Source organism: Nerophis ophidion, linkage group LG26 (assembly GCF_033978795.1).
Source record: "Nerophis ophidion isolate RoL-2023_Sa linkage group LG26, RoL_Noph_v1.0, whole genome shotgun sequence".
NCBI lineage: Eukaryota > Metazoa > Chordata > Actinopteri > Syngnathiformes > Syngnathidae > Nerophis > Nerophis ophidion.
In genome coordinates, this window is record NC_084636.1 from 35,424,500 (window position 1) to 35,437,829 (window position 13,330).

General features: G+C 37.0%; 1 long non-coding RNA gene across 1 annotated transcript; it reads right to left on the bottom strand.

Moving 5' to 3' along the window:
* Window positions 1–282: 282 nt before the first annotated feature.
* Window positions 283–13,016, bottom strand: LOC133543410 (uncharacterized). The gene is made up of 3 exons (XR_009804372.1): window positions 12,857–13,016; window positions 617–852; window positions 283–531 (listed from the first exon to the last, which is right to left on the bottom strand). It is a non-coding gene; the product is annotated as an uncharacterized LOC133543410 (long non-coding RNA).
* Window positions 13,017–13,330: the final 314 nt, after the last annotated feature.

Below are 13,330 nucleotides of genomic sequence, written 5' to 3' on the forward strand. Positions count from 1 at the left end.
CTAGAGACGCTGAGATCATTATTAATCCGTTATTTACATCTCTCTACATTACTCTTATCTATTTTTTTCAGGCCTCCTTTTGTCTAGCATTAAATTATTAGTTGGTACAAAATGCAGCTGCTATACTTTTAACAAGAAAGTTTGATCATATTACACCTATACTATAGTGTTGTTGCGGTGCATGGTGTAAGAATGATAACGTGGATGAACAAATGAATGACAAAATAAGTAAGATTGTGTGACAGAACAGCGGGAAAAGAAGACTGCAGAGAGACGATGATGTTAGCTGCCAGCGTGTTTATTGACAACTCAGTATGTGAGTGCAGTGTGTGATTACCTTAAAGAGATGGAGTGTGACTATGTGTAAGTATTATCTGAGCGTGGTCACCAGAGGGTGTTGAGTGTGCGTGTTGAGATAGAGGTGGAAGTCCAAAAGAAGAAAAAGGCTTGGACGTCAGAGGGCAGGAGCGAGGTCTTGGTCCAGGGAGGCAAGAGGGAATCCAAAGTGGGTCCAGGTAGACGACGAGGAAGCTGGAGGACGACACAACACAAAAGACCGTCAACTCGACAGGAAGGGAACACAGGGAGCGAGAAGGCTGGAGATGTGTTGGCTTACTGTACTGGTAGGAGAAACTACGTTCTGGCACCGGATCTTAAGACGCGCTGGCTTATGAAGGCTGGTTGCTCATCACCGGCAGGTGTGTTGATTGCAGATCTCTTGCAGAGGCACACCCGCAGCGGAGAGGGAACACCTGTTGATGTGCTCCGCCATGCACTCAGTCCGCACAGCAGGAGGAGAAGCAGGAACGTGACCCATAACACATTGTGTAAGACTTGTGTACTGTTGTAGCGCTGCAGGGTGTAAGAATGAGAAATGAGTCACATGAATGAATACATGGATAACATTAAGTAAGAGTTTTGCATTGCATAGCGGAATAATCCAATTTTGACCTTATCGATATCAAAAACTGAGGAAACAAACACCATGAGGACACAAATTAAATACATATTGACTTTGTATTGTAGATAACCAGACCCCAAAATTGACCTTGTAGATATCAAAAACCATGACACAAATTAAATACATATTTACCATGTATTGTCAATGACAAGACCCCTAAAATTGACCTTGTAGATATCAAAAACCATGGTGACACAAATTAAATACATATTTACCATGTATTGTCGATGACAAGACCCCTAAAATTGACCTTGTAGATATCAAAAACCATGATGACACAAATTAAATACATATTTACCACGTATTGTCAATGACAAGACCCCTGAAATTGACCTTGTAGATATCAAAAACCATGACAAATTAAATACATATTTACCATGTATTGTCGACAAGACCCCTAAAATTGACCTTGTAGATATCAAAAACCATGGTGACACAAATTAAATACATATTTACCATGTATTGTCGATGACGAGACCCCTAAAATTGACCTTGTAGATAAAAACCATGACACAAATTAAATACATATTTACCATGTATTGTCGATGACAAGACCCCCAAAATTGACCTTGTAGATATCAAAAACCACGAGGACACAAATTAAATACATATTTACCATGTATTGTCAATGACAAGACCCCTAAAATTGACCTTGTAGGTATCAAAAACCATGAGGACACAAATACATATTTACCAGGTATTGTCGATGACGAAACCCTTAAAATTGACCTTGTAGATATCAAAAACCATGACACAAATTAAATACATATTTACCATACATTGTTGATGACAAGACCCTTAAAATTGACCTTGTAGATATCAAAAACCATGATGGCACAAATTAAATACATATTTACCATGTATTGTCAATGACAAGACCCTTAAAATTGACCTTGTAGGTATCAAAAACCATGACACAAATTAAATACATATTTACCATGTATTGTCGATGACAAGACCCTTAAAATTGACCTTGTAGGTATCAAAAACCATGACACAAATTAAATACATATTTACCATGTATTGTCGATGACGAGACCCATAAAATTGACCTTGTAGATATCAAAAATCATAATGACACAATACATATTTACCATGTATTGTCGATGACGAGACTCCTAAAATTGACCTTGTAGATAACAAAAACCATGACACAAAATACATACTGACCTTGTATTGTAGATAACAAAAAACATTAACAAAAACAATGAAGACACAAATTACATACCAACCTGTATTGTAGATAACCAAACCCCCCAAAATTTCCCCAGTAGTTATTAAAAACCAGGACACAAATATACATATTTACCTTGTATTGTAGAAGACCAGAGTCCTTAAAATTGACCTTCTAGATAACAAAAAGGAAATACATATTGACCTTGTATTGTAGATGATCAAACCCCCAAAATTAAATTGACCCTGAAGATTAAAAACAAATTAAAATACATATTGACCTTGTATTGTAGATGACCAGACCCGCAAAAGTGACCTTTAAGATAAAAAAAAGGACACTATTTAAATACAAATCGAACTTTGATTGTAGATGATCAGACCCCCAAAATTGACCTTGTAGTTAATAGAAACCATGACGACACAAAATACATAGACGTAGATATCAAAAACATGAGGAAACAAAAACAAATTAAATACATACTGACCTTTTATTGTATATGACCAAAACCCCCCAAATTGACCTTGTAGACAAAATCAATGGACACTAATACAAATTTACCTTGTATTGTAGACGACCTGACTTCTTAAAATTGACCTAATAACAAAAACCATGACAAATAAAATACATATTAACCTTGTATTGGAGATATCAAAAACCATGAGGAAACAAAAAAAAAAAAAGGCCCAAAATACATACCGACCTTGTAGTAACAAAAACCATGAGGACAAATAAAATACAAATTTTTACCTTGTATTGTAGATGACCTGACTTTTTAAACTTGATCTAATAGATAAAAACCATGACAAATGAAATACATATTAACCTTGGATTGTAGATATCAAAAACCATGAGGAAACAAAAAAAAGGCCCAAAATACATACCAACTTTGTAGTAACAAAAACCATGAGAACAAAAAATACAAATTTACCTTGTATTGTAGATGATCAGACTCTTTAAAATTGACCTTGTAGATAACAAAAAACATGACAAATTACATATTGACCTTGTATTGCAGATGACCAAACCCCACAAAATTGACCTTGAAGTTAAAAACCATGACAAAAAAAACAAAACATATTGGCCTTGTATTATAGATGACCAGACACCCCCCAAAATTGACGTTAATAGAAACCATGACACATAAAATATACATTGACCTTGTATTGTAGATATCAAAAAACATGAGGAAACAAAAACAAATTAAATACATACTGACCTTTTATTGTATATGACCAAAACCCCCCAAATTGACCTTGTAGACAAAATCAATGGACACTAATACAAATTTACCTTGTATTGTAGACGACCTGACTTCTTAAAATTGACCTAATAACAAAAACCATGACAAATAAAATACATATTAACCTTGTATTGGAGATATCAAAAACCATGAGGAAACAAACAAAAAAAAAAGGCCCAAAATACATACCGACCTTGTAGTAACAAAAACCATGAGGACAAATAAAATACAAATTTTTACCTTGTATTGTAGATGACCTGACTTTTTAAACTTGATCTAATAGATAAAAACCATGACAAATGAAATACATATTAACCTTGGATTGTAGATATCAAAAACCATGAGGAAACAAAAAAAAGGCCCAAAATACATACCAACTTTGTAGTAACAAAAACCATGAGAACAAAAAATACAAATTTACCTTGTATTGTAGATGATCAGACTCTTTAAAATTGACCTTGTAGATAACAAAAAACATGACAAATTACATATTGACCTTGTATTGCAGATGACCAAACCCCACAAAATTGACCTTGAAGTTAAAAACCATGACAAAAAAAAACAAAACATATTGACCTTGTATTATAGATGACCAGACACCCCCCAAAATTGACGTTAATAGAAACCATGACACATAAAATATACATTGACCTTGTATTGTAGATATCAAAAACCACGAGGAAACAAAAACAATGACACAATATACAGACTGACCGTGTAGTTAAAATACAAATTTACCTTGTATTGTTGATGATGAGACTCCTTAAAATTGACCTTGTAGATAACAAAAACCTTGACAAATGAAATACATATTGACCTTGTATTGTAGATATCACAAACCATGAGGAAACAAAAACAGTGACACAGGTTAAATACATACTGACCCTGTATTGTAGATGACTAGACCCCACAAATTCACTTTGAAGATAAAAACCATTACAAAAAAAATACATTTACCTTGTATTGTAGATATCAAAAACCATGAGGAAACAAAAACAATGACACAAAACCCCCCACAAATTGACCTTGTAGTCAATAAAAACTTTGGTCATCTACAATACGAGGTAAAAATGTATTTTATTCGTCAAAGTTTTTGTTGACTACAAGGTTAATTTGTGGGGGGTTTTGAGCCATTGTTTTTGATATCTACAATACAAGGTCAATATGTATTTTATTTGTGTCCTCATGGTTTTTGTTAACTACAAGGTCAATTTTGGGGGGGAAGGGGAGTCTGGTCATCTACAATACAAGGTAAATATGTATTTTATTCGTCAGACTCCCCTTCCCCCCCAAAATTGACCTTGTAGATAACAAAAACCATGACAAATGAAATACATATTGACCTTGTATTGTAGATATCACAAACCATGAGGAAACACAGTGACACAGGTTAAATACATACTGACCTTGTAGTTAAAAACCATGACACAGGTTAAATACATACTGACCCTGTATTGTAGATGACTAGACCCCACAAAATTGACTTCTAAGATAAAAACCATTACAAAAAATACATTTACCTTGTATTGTAAATATCAAAAACCATGAGGAAACAAAAACAATGACAAAAACCCCCACAAATTGACCTTGTAGTTATAAACTTTGGTCAATATGTATTTTATTCGTCAAAGTTTTTGTTGACTACAAGGTCAATTTGTGGGGGGTTTTGTGTCATTGTTTTCGATATCTACAATACAAGGTCAATATGTATTTTGTGTCCTCATGGTTTTTGTTGACCTTGCAAGGTCAATTTTTTGGGGGGGAAGGAGAGTCTGGTCATCTACAATACAAGGTAAATATGTATTTTATTCGTCAGACTCCCCTTCCCCCCCAAAATTGACCTTGTAGTTAACAAAAACCATGAGGACACAAAAACAGTGACACAAGTTAAATACATACTGACCTTGTAGTTAAAAACCATGACAAAATACAAATTTACCTTGCACTGTAGATGAACAGACTCCTTAAAATTGACCTTGTAGATAGCAAAAACCATGACAAATGAAATACATTTTGACGTTGTATTGTAGATGACTAGGCCCCCAAAATTGACCTTGAAGATAAAAAAAAAAAGATTAAAAAAAAAGAAAATATACATAGACTTTGTATTGTAGACCAGACTCCACAAAATTGACCTTGAAGAAACAAAAAAAGTTTAGTTATTTTCAATTATTGCACCCACACAAGGAACCATTACATCAGCCTGGGGTGCAGCCTGAGTGGAGAAACAAAAAAAAAAACAGGGACGGAAAGGAATTTAGAACAAACATTTAAGACACATGAACACAAATCAAGTCATTTGCGGCAAAGAGGTGAGTTTTAAGCTGTGCTCTAAAAGTGTCCAGAGTGGTGGCGGACTTGACTTTCAGGGGGAGCTTATTCCATAGGCCAGGTACCATCATTGAAAATGCACAGTCTCTCTTTGTCACTAGGTTTGACTGTGGGACCTTCAAGGTCATCTGGTTGTCAGATCTGAGGCAACGACCAAGCCTGGAGCTGATAGGTTGGTCCAGGAGATGTTTGATGTAAGCTGGGGCAAGACCACGGAGCGCTTTGAAGACATACGTAAGGATCTTAAATTTCACTCTGTGCTTCACCAGGAGCCAGTGAAGGGAGGAGAGGATGGGAGAAATGTGTTCCCTCATTTTTGTGCCTGTCACCAGCATTTTGTACCAACTGCATGCTATATATGGTCTTGTCAGTGACCCCAGCATAGAGGGCATTCCATTAGTCCAGTCTGCAGAAGATGAGCATGAACACGACCCTCTAAGTCACTGGGGGAGAGGACAGACTTGATCTTGGCTATTGTGCACAGTTGGGGGGTTGGAGTTCCCGAACAGAAGAATTTCACTCTGTCATTGAGCTGCAGGAAATTTTGACATCCACTCTTTTATGTCCTGCAAGCAGTCCTTCAAATGGTCCAGTCCAGAGGGATCGTCTGTCTTGAGTGGAAGATAGATTTAGTATCATCAGTGTAGAAATGAAAGGAAATTTTATGGCGATGAATGACTTGGCTGAGGGAGAGCATGTAGATGGAGAACAGGATGGAACCCAGTATTGAGCCCTAGGGACCCCTCAGGTGAAGGTGGCACAGCGGGAGGAATGTTTAGCTCTGTTCACAGAGAAGGTTCCGTTGTTGATGGAGGACGTAAACCAGCACAGGGCTATGTTAGTGATGCCAACCTCTTATTTCCCCAGATACACAATACATCCAACATTGGCCGGCCACACACACAAAGCAGCAACTATCACCCCCCCCCGCCTCGGGTGAAGGTAATATAACTATTGTAAACAAGACTTTCAAACCAAGGATGGCACAACATTTATTTAAACCCCAAAATGTCAAAAGGTGAACAACAACAAGAAAGCCAGCACCAACATCTCTGCAGATGTTTGGTGATGCATGGAGAGCTAAGAACCTTTTGTAAATACATCTTACATAAAGCATCACAAGTGCAAAAATATTCACAGCGTACTTTTCAGCTTGGAGATCACAACTTTGAAATGTCCCAACACCCAGCTTTTGACAACCATAGTAGGGCCAAATCAGTGAGGGCAGGTGTGTTCACCTGTAGCCAACACTCAGCCCCACCTTCATTCATCCATCCATCCATCCATTTCCTACCACTTATTTCCTTTGGGGTCACGGATACCTATCTCAGCTACAATCAGGCCGGAAGGCGGTGTACACCCTGGACAAGTCACCACCTCATCACAGGACCAACTTAACATCACAAAATGAAAATGCTACGCCCACCCTTCTTTCTTTCTCTAACCCTACTTTGGTCATGTGCATTACGTTTTCATAACATGGTCACTACTGCCTACTTTGTCTTGTTATATTCTTATTTTACTGTTATATATATATATATATATATATATATATATTTTTTTTTTCCCCCCCCATTGTTGCTTTTTATTTTTTATTCTTATTTTAATATTTCTCTATTGTGTTTCCATTTAAACCCCCATTATTTACTTTTATTTAAATTGATCTCAACTCTGTACACTGCTGCTGGAATTTTAATTTTCCTGAAGGAATCAATAAAGTACTATCTATCTATGTTGACATTCACAAGATGCCTTCATGAAATGTATCTTTATCTCAGGACAAAAATAAACACTCCAAAACATATACATATGGAGCCTATGTATTGTTAATACTCATTGACAGGCTCCACACGTATGTATTATAAATGCTCATTGACATGCACCACACGTATGTATTATAAATGCTCATTGACATGCACCACACGTATGTATTATAATTGCTCATTGACATGCTCCACACGTATGTATTATAAATGCTCATTGACATGCTCCACACATATGTATTATAAATGCTCATTGACATGCTCCACACATGTATTATAAATGCTCATTGACATGCACCACACGTATGTATTATAATTGCTCATTGACATGCTCCACACGTATGTATTATAATTGCTCATTGACATGCTCCACACGTATGTATTATAAATGCTCATTGACATGCTCCACACATATGTATTATAAATGCTCATTGACATGCTCCACACGTATGTATTATAAATGCTCATTGACATGCACCACATGTATGCATGTATGTATTGTTAATGCTCATTGACAGACTCCACATGCATGTATGTGTTGTTAATGCTTATTGACATGCTTGACATGACATACAAACATGTCAAGCCTGTCAATGAGCATCAACAATACATGTCAAGCATGTAAATGAGCATAAACAATACACACATTCATACATGCCGGGGACTGTAAATGACCATAAACAATACATACATGCCGCGCCTGTAAATGACCATGAATAAGACATACATGCCGGGCCTGTATAAGAGCATAAATACATACATGTCAGGCCTGTAAAAGAGCATAAACAATACATACATGCCGGGCCTGTATACGAGCATAAATACATACATGTCAGGCCTGTAAAAGAGCATAAACAATACATACATGTCAGGCCTGTAAAAGAGCATAAAACGCAACATACATAAACATTGGCGTCGCACACGACCAACGCCAAACCAATTAGTCCGCCCTGAGATGGGTAGGTTTTGAGTTCAAACCCCGCCTGAGTCATACCAAAGACTATAAAAATGGGAGCCATTACTCCCCTGCTTGGCACTCAGAATCAAGGCTTGTAATTGGGGGTTTAATCACCCAAATGTATTCCCGAGCTCAGCCACCACTGCTGCTCACTGCTCCCCTCACCTCCCAGGAAGTGATCCAGGGTGAGGAGTCAAATGCAGATAATTTTGCCACACCTAGTGTGTGACAATTATTGGTACTTGAACATTGGCCTCAGGCTACCAACGCCAAACCAACATTAGCCTTGTCGACGACCGTCAGGAACAAGAGTGAAGCGTCTTGCTCAAGGACACAACGTACAGGACGAGGTCAATAGAAGGTGGGAATTGAACCAGGAATTAAAACTAGGGGAGACAGGACCTTCTCTGTGGTCAGCCCTAAGCTGTGGAACACTGTGGCCCTCCATACTCAAACTGCTCCCGATGTGGAGTGTTTTAAGTCTCGTCTTAAGACCCATTTTTATTCTTTGGCTTTTAACACTACGTGAGTTGTGTGGTCAAAAAATATAATCCTTTAAGTTTACAATTCAGAAAGTTTTATGAAGCATAATTGTAAGCACACTACCACAAAACACAAATTGCTAGCCTCCAATGTTATGAACATTTTTTACAGTTGCATTGTATTGAAAATGAGGACATAGCAAAACATTTATTCCTTTAGTGGGAAAATATATACATAGAATAGAATGTACTTTATTGATCCTTGGGGGATATTCAACACCACAGTTCGCTCACAAACTATGATGATAATAATATTATATATATATATATATATATATCATTGTGAGCGAACTGTGGTGTTGAATTTCCCCCAAGGATCAATAAAGTACATTCTATTCTATGTATATATTTATTATTATTCATTTTTATTTTTATTTAGTCATTGGTGGAGCTTAAGATAGTATTTGAATGTTTTTAATATTGTTGTGCCGCACTTTGGAAACATTTTGTTTAAATGTGCTATATACGGTAAATAAAGTGGATTGGAAGAATCCACAGGTTGCTGGCACGGTCACTCTACCAACCACGCAGTCCACAAAATAAACCAAAAAAACATTGACTTTGTATAGGACATATACTAATAAATAGGGCTGCGAATCTTTGGGTGTCCCACGATTCGATATCGATTCTTAGGGTCGCAATTCGATTATAATTCGATTCTCAATTCACAACAATATTTTTCCAATTGAAAAGGATTGTGTATTCATTCAATACATAGATTTCAGCAGGATCTACCCCAGTCTGCTGACATGCTAGCAGAGTAGTAGATTTTTTAAAAAAGCTTTTATAATTGTAAAGGACAATGTTTTATCAACTGATTGCAATAATGTAAATTTGTTTGAACTGTTAAACGTACCAAAAATATGACTTATTTTATCTTTGTGAAAACATTGGACACAGTGTGTTGTCCAGCGTATGAGATGCCATGCAAGTGTAAGCCACTGTGACACTTTTGTTCTTTTTTATTATTTTTATAAATGTCTAATGATAATGTCAATGAGGGATTTTTAATCACTGCTATGCTGAAATCATAATATTGATACTGTTAATCATTTTCGTTTCACTACTTTTGTTTTGTTCTGTGTGGTGTTTGTGTCTCCTCTCAATTGTTCTGTTTATTGCAGTTCTGAGTGTTGCTGGCTCAGCTTTGGAATTGGATTGCATTGTTATGGTATTGCTGTGTAGTGGTTTGTTGGGTTGATTAATTTAAAAAAAAATTTTTTTTCTTTTTTTAGTAGATTTTTCTTAAAATGAGAATTGATTCTGAATTGCACAATATGAAAATCGTGATTCTAATTCAAATTGATTTTTTTTCCACACCCCTACTAATAAATATCGAAATCTATAAAGCCCACACACACACACCAAAAAGCAGCAACTATCACACCCCGCCTTGGGTGAAGGTCATGTAAGCATTGTAAACTGGACTTTCAAACCAAGGACGGCAAAACATGCAGTTTAACACTTTAACATTTATTTAAACCCCAAAATGTCAAAGGTGAACAACAACAACAAGAAGAAAGCCAGCACCAACATCTCTGCAGATGTTTGGTGATGCATGGAGAGCTGACAACTTTATGTAAATACACCTTAAACAAAGCATCACAAGTGTAAAAGTATTCACAGCGTACTTTTGAGCTTGGAGATCCCAACTATGAAATGTCCTTCTAAACACCCAGCTTTTGACAACCATAGTTGGACCAAATCAGTGAGGGCAGGTGTGTTCACCTGTAGCAAACACTAATCAGTGAGGGCAGGTGTGTTCACCTGTAGCAAACACTCAGGCACACCTTGACTCTCTTAGCCAGCAGTTGAGAGCCATGGTGACTGACAGCTTGTCAGCAACTAAATGTGTCTTGTTTCTACATGTTGTGTTCCTAACATGTGCATGTTTGTCACTAAATGTGTGTTTCTACATGTTGTGTTCCTAACACACGTGCATGTTTGTCACTAAATGTGTGTTTCTACATGTTGTGTTCCTAACACATGTGCATGTTTGTCACTAAATGTGTGTTTCTACATGTTGTGTTCCTAACACATGTGCATGTTTGTCACTAAATGTGTGTTTCTACATGTTGTGTTCCTAACACATGTGCATGTTTGTCACTAAATGTGTGTTTCTACATGTGTTCCTAACACATGTGCATGTTTGTCACTAAATGTGTGTTTCTACATGTTGTGTTCCTAACACATGTGCATGTTTGTCACTAAATGTGTGTTTCTACATGTTGTGTTCCTAACACATGTGCATGTTTGTCACTAAATGTGTGTTTCTACATGTTGTGTTCCTAACACATGTGCATGTTTGTCACTAAATGTGTGTTTCTACATGTGTTCCTAACACATGTGCATGTTTGTCACTAAATGTGTGTTTCTACATGTTGTGTTCCTAACACATGTGCATGTTTGTCACTAAATGTGTGTTTCTACATGTGTTCCTAACACATGTGCATGTTTGTCACTAAATGTGTGTTTCTACATGTTGTGTTCCTAACACATGTGCATGTTTGTCACTAAATGTGTGTTTCTACATGTTGTGTTCCTAACACATGTGCATGTTTGTCACTAAATGTGTGTTTCTACATGTTGTGTTCCTAACATATGTGCATGTTTGTCACTAAATGTGTGTTTCTACATGTTGTGTTCCTAACATGTGCATGTTTGTCACTAAATGTGTGTTTCTACATGTTGTGTTCCGAACACATGTGCATGTTTGTCACTAAATGTGTGTTTCTACATGTTGTGTTCCTAACACATGTGCATGTTTGTCACTAAATGTGTGTTTCTACATGTTGTGTTCCTAACACATGTGCATGTTTGTCACTAAATGTGTGTTTCTACATGTTGTGTTCCTAACACATGTGCATGTTTGTCACTAAATGTGTGTTTCTACATGTTGTGTTCCTAACATATGTGCATGTTTGTCACTAAATGTGTGTTTCTACATGTTGTGTTCCTAACATGTGCATGTTTGTCACTAAATGTGTGTTTCTACATGTTGTGTTCCTAACACATGTGCATGTTTGTCACTAAATGTGTGTTTCTACATGTTGTGTTCCTAACATGTGCATGTTTGTCACTAAATGTGTGTTTCTACATGTTGTGTTCCTAACACATGTGCATGTTTGTCACTAAATGTGTGTTTCTACATGTTGTGTTCCTAACACATGTGCATGTTTGTCACTAAATGTGTGTTTCTACATGTTGTGTTCCTAACACATGTGCATGTTTGTCACTAAATGTGTGTTTCTACATGTTGTGTTCCTAACACATGTGCATGTTTGTCACTAAATGTGTGTTTCTACATGTTGTGTTCCTAACATGTGCATGTTTGTCACTAAATGTGTGTTTCTACATGTTGTGTTCCTAACACATGTGCATGTTTGTCACTAAATGTGTGTTTCTACATGTTGTGTTCCTAACATGTGCATGTTTGTCACTAAATGTGTGTTTCTACATGTTGTGTTCCTAACATGTGCATGTTTGTCACTAAATGTGTGTTTCTACATGTTGTGTTCCTAACACATGTGCATGTTTGTCACTAAATGTGTGTTTCTACATGTTGTGTTCCTAACACATGTGCATGTTTGTCACTAAATGTGTGTTTCTACATGTTGTGTTCCTAACACATGTGCATGTTTGTCACTAAATGTGTGTTTCTACATGTTGTGTTCCTAACACATGTGCACGTGCAGCGCGAATCAAACAATTTTCAAGCAGCAATAAAGCACACAGTAGAAGCATCAAGACAAACAATAGAACGCCAGTGTAAAAGAGCAAACTGTCACAGCAACACAAACACAACTTTAAATCAGCAATAAAGCACACGGTAGAAGCATGAAGACAAACAATAGAACGCCAGTGTAAAAGAGCAAAGTATTACTCACTGCGAATAAAACCCGTCCGATCCACATCCGTCAAAAAAGAATAATGATGAAGCAGTGAAGGAGGGACTCAGGTGGAACTAAATACAACTAATTAAACGAGGAACAGGTGTGCAGACACGGAGCAGAGAGTAAAGGTGCCACAAAAGACAGAGAGCAAACAGGAAACAGTGAGAAAATAAGAGCAGCAGGACAGGAAGTGATTTGAAAGACAGGAAAAGCAAACATGATCAAAGTGTCAGTAGCACTTCTGACACATCTATATATATATTAGACCAGGGTCTCAGACACGTGAGATCTTATTTTGCGGCTCCCACGCTAATATGAAAGTTGAATGTTAGTGAGAGTTTGATATGAATGGTGCTTGACAGCGTTGTGGGCGGAGCTGAAGGAATCCACCAATCACGGTGTGCTATATGGCTCTCCAACAGTGACGTCACTTGTGTGACGCAGGCAGAGACAGGTTTGAAATAAAGT